The following is a 5,182-nucleotide window of genomic DNA, read 5'->3' as shown; positions in this document are numbered from 1 at the left end:
ATTTTTGAGACACTTTCGATTCCCTCAGCACTTCTGATCTGGTTGAAATATGAAACAATTAGAGAATGAGAAACTCTGTATTCAAGAAGCCAAATTGACTAAAAGAAGTTTATTTTTGTTCCACAGGTGTTGGGAAAGAAAAAAAAGTATGATTCAACGAAGTATCTTTGGGAAATTCTTCATACCACTTCTTCTTGGAGAACCAGGGCACACATTCATATGTTAAGGCTTCTGCTTTTCAATAAAGAAACTGTCTTCACTGAGGTTCCCTCAAGAGCAGGGACTGCCAAGGCTCTGTGTAGGGAGTTCATTTGGGGGTGGGGGTATAAAGTCAGAGAGCGGGACAAGAGGCAAATGGCAGTGAGGAAGCAAGGGAGAGGAAGTCAGCCCGAGGATGTGTTGCCAAGTCAGCCACCACTAAGGACACTTGGTTGCCGACCTGATAGGATTTGCTTCTGGAAAATGAAAACAAACCAGGAAAAGCATGGCAAATTCAACAGATCTTGGGAAACATCGCTTGAACTGTTGGTTATAGCAATGTCTGAAGAACCCTATCAAATGTGCTTATTAGATGTGCCCCAGATATCTCCTCCCAGGATCCAGAAGGGAAAGCAGTTATCCATGAGTTCCTGGATTCCCTTGGTCCAGGGTGACCCCATGTGGGTTGACTCCCTGAATCCCAGCATTGTGCATCCTGGATTGATGAGCAGTATCCATGGAAGAACCAATTGCAGGGTCTGAGAAACTCTAGGGCCAGAGGTGAGAGGTACCAGGCATCAGGCCAACATGAGTCATTGTCAGTTTATACCTGTGGACCTGGATACTCCCAGCTGTCACTGTAGGATGATGGAGAACCAAAGATTTGGGGAGAGGTGCACAAGCTCTCTCTAATACATACATTAACACTGTTGTTAGCTGATGTTGACTTGACCCCCAAGTCATGGCCACCTCATGTAACTGTATGAAATGGCAGGCTTTTCTTCCTTGTTGTTGTTGTTGTTAAGTGCCGTCGAGTCGGTTCCGACCCATAGCGACCCTGTACAGGGTTTCCGAGGGTGTAAATCTTTACGGGAGTAGAAAGCCTCATCTTTCTCCCGCGGAGCGGCTGATAGTTTCAAACCGCTGACCTTAAGGTTCGCAGTCCGATTCGTAACCACTACACTACCAGAGCTCCTTTGAAAATTCTGCTGAAACCTTTCGGTATCATAATAACACACAAACCACAATGAACAGATGATGTATTGGCCAGGTCTCCCCTACCCATCAGGTGAGAATTCTGTCACTGAGCCTTCAGTCAAGAGGATGCTGATATCTTGAGATGATTTTTTAATCTCTGGACTCCTGGTATGGTGTTGTTGGTTAATTTGCTGAACTGCAAAATCCACTTGAACTGGAAGACCTGCAGTTCAAGCTCACCAGCTGCTCCTCAGAAACCCTATACAGCGTCGCTATGCGTTGGAACCCAACTCGATGGCACTTAACAACAACAACATTTTAAACTCTCAGGATGGGGACATTGATACTGAAAAATCCCTCCAACTAGGTGTATCTTAATTACCTGTGATCCCAAAATGGTGCACAGGTAATAATGAAATACCTACCTGCAACTTGACCCATGAGTATCCAAACTGGTGTCTATTGTCATTGTTGTTAAGTGCCGCTGAGTGAGTTCTGACTCATAGTGACCCCATGCAAAACAGAATAAAACACTGCCTGGTCCTGAGCCACCTTCATAATTGTTGTTACATTTGAGTCCATTGCTGCTGCCACTGTGTCAATCCATCTCATTGGGAACCTGGAAACAGCCAATTACACACAGGCATGCTGATTTTCTCTCCATTTCCCAATGTTTGGAGCACTTTAGGAGTTTACTTAAGTTGCTAAAAGAACATACCTGAATTTTAATGGATGAAATTAAAAAACACACCAACAAACTGAATATTCAGATATTAGACTATTTTCTAAGGGAAGCCAGAAGGAAGAGGGAAGGTGATTTCTATCCTACTTCCTGCTAGGAAAGCACACAGATTGGCTGATTCAAAGGCGAGATTGAAGAGAAGTTTCTTTTTATAGATGTTGATTTTGGAGTGAGTTCCAACAGCCATTACAGGTATCTACATAGACTTCTTGGTAAACTTGCTGTGACCCAGCCTTAAGGGGAAGCTTTGGTCGCCTGGCTTCCTGGGATATATTGCTGACCCAACCTGAAATCCTTCTTTAGAATGAGTCAGCAATATATTCCATGACTTTTGGATGATAGGTTCTTTTATACAAGACCATAAAGAAAAGGGACCTTCCTGGAGAGTGTTGAATTTCCCAGAGCCTATGATTAGGGATTAAACTGAGGTAAAACAGTTCACGAGATACTACGTAAAAGCAATGAGTAAATACATAACTTGGCTTACTCATGCTCTCCAAGTATTTGTGGAGAGCAAATAATATCATGGGTAATGGAGAATAAAATGTGTTGATTTTCACACATTGAGATAGCTCAAGTGGAAAAAAAAAAACTCTTTAAAACATTTTAATTTCAATTCACTTCATGTTATAAGACACACACACACACACTCACGCATTTATTTTTAAAATTTTGGGGCTTGCAATGATTTTACTACAGTTGTAGCCCCCAACACCTTATGTTACATAAGCCCTCAAACATTGTTTTGTTTTTTTTAATTTACCAATTTATGACCTAAACGTAAAAATCTCAAAAAAGGCTGTGTCAACACATAGTGAAACAAATAGTCTTTTTTGTTTGTTTGTTTTGGCCTTAAATATTCCTTCTTGGCTACTGGTTCTCCACCATTTTTTTCCACAGACTACCCTCATGGCTAAAGTAAGCCTTATTGGTAATGGCTGTTTGATTAACTACATAGCAATTTTCAATCCCAATTCCATTCTGTATTTATCTCAGGTACATCAGTACCTTGGTGACTTAGCATAGATTCTCTAGAGGAACAAAACCAGTGAAACGTATATGTGTATGTATATAAATATGTTGTTGTTGTTTAGTGCTGTTGAGTTAGTTCCTGGTCATAGCGACCCTGTATAGGGTTTCCAAGGAGTACTTGGTGGGTTTGAATGACCTTTTGGTTTGCAGTCCACCGCTGATCCTACAGTGCCACATCAAGATATATATATATATATGTTATTGTTGTTGTTGTTAAGTGCCATTGAGTTGGTTCCAACCCATAGTTACCCTGTATAGGGTTTCTGAGAAGAAAGCTGACTTTGCAGTCCAGCACATTAACCCACAGCACCATACCAGGATATATGCACACACACACACATATAAAACCAAACCAAGTTCACTGCCATGGAGTTAGTTTTGACTCATCATAACCCTATATAAGATTTCCAAGACTACAAATCTTTTTGAGAGCAGACAGCTTCATCTTTCTCCCTCAGAACAGCTGTTAGTGGATTTGAACCACCTACCTTGTGTCTTGGTGTGGTGTTGTGGGATAAAACAGTGGACTGTAAGGTCAGGTTGAACCACAAGGTCAGTGGTTCAAACTCACCAGCTGCTCCTTGGAAACCCTTTACAGTTGGAACTGATATGATGGCAATTATAAGTTGGAACCGATGCGATGACAATTAACAACAACAACTACTTTGTGGGTAACAGTCCAGTGCTGAACCCACAGCACCACCAGGGTGTATATATATATATGTTGTTTTGATTGCTAAGTGCTGCCCAATCTGTTCTGACTCATAGCGACCCTGTATAGGGTTTCTGAGGAGGTGCTGGTAGGTTTGAACTGACGACCTTTCAGCTAGCAGCCAAGTGTTTACTGTACAGTGCCACACCAGGATTCCTTCTATCTACATAGAGAAAGATTTATTTCAAGGAAATGGCTTACCCAGTTGTGGAGACTGGCAAATTCCCAACCCATGTGTCAGATCTCAGGCTGGATGCTTCTCTTGACTCATGTGGCTTCCTGTGCTGACAAGCCCCAAACCAGCAGATGATGCCTCAGTTGCTGAATCAAGAGACAGCGAGCTTTGCCAGAGCTCCCATATCTACAGAGTAGTCACCGCTACATGAATTTCATTTTCAACTCACTGCTCACATCACATTGCAGAACTGAGGATGCTCACAAACATCTGGAGACATGGCATAGTTAACCACAAAGCTCGGTGTTCAAAACCACCAGCCCCTTTTTGGAAACTCTATAAAAGGTAGCTATGAGCCAGAACCTACTTGACGGCAATTAACAACAACATACCATCTGGAGTCCTTGTGTGGCACTGTAGGATAAGCACTGAACTGCCAACCACAAGATTGGCAGTTCAAAGCTACCAGCCACTCCTCAGAAACCCTATACAGTGTTGTTATGAGTTGGAACCAATTCCACAACACTTAACAACAAAATACACATAAAATGGCATTCAGTCACAATCATTTTGGAGTACTCACTGTGTTCTGTGTCCACTATGTGCACACTTGAATCCTCCATGCTGAGTATCCAGTGGATGATGTGGCCCTGCATCTCAGGGGGTGGAGCTGAAACGAGAAGGAATTACAATTTTCTGGCCCCATTCACATGATAAAGAGAATTTAAGTTCTGTGATCAATTAGCTTCACAAAGATTTAAATAGAGTTAATTGAATTTTAGCTTATTGGGTTCAATTTTGTTTTGGAGTCAATATGGGAAGGTCAATATATTTATTTTAATTCATTTATTCATAAAGAGCTATCTTTTCTTTTAATTATAAAAATTATATATGCTCCGTCAAACAAAAGAATATAGAATTGCCAAAAGTAGACATCACAAATTCCTAGCTGCAAATAGTCATTAGAACTGGGTTTCAATTCAACCCTAGCTGTGTAATCTCTTGGAATGCCAATTTCCTAATCATTAAAATGGTCTTGTTGTTTGCTGGTAGGTGCCTTCAAGTCTGTACTTACTTATAGTGACCTAAATGAACAACAGAACCAAACACTACCTGGTCCTGCGCTAACCTCACAATCATTGATATACTTGATGCTGCCATTGTGCCAATCCATCTCATTGGGAGTCTCCCTCTTTGTCAGTGACCCTCCACTTAACCAAGCATGATGTCTGTCTCCAGGGACTGGTTCCTCCTGATAATATGTTCAAAGTATGAGAGACCACGTCTGGTTTCCTGGCTTCTAAGGAGCATTCTGGTTGTACTTTTGCAACACTAAGTTATTTGT

This window comes from Chrysochloris asiatica, unplaced genomic scaffold (assembly GCF_000296735.1).
Source record: "Chrysochloris asiatica unplaced genomic scaffold, ChrAsi1.0 scaffold00044, whole genome shotgun sequence".
Taxonomy (NCBI): domain Eukaryota; kingdom Metazoa; phylum Chordata; class Mammalia; order Afrosoricida; family Chrysochloridae; genus Chrysochloris; species Chrysochloris asiatica.
Note: the sequence above shows the minus strand (reverse complement) of the source record.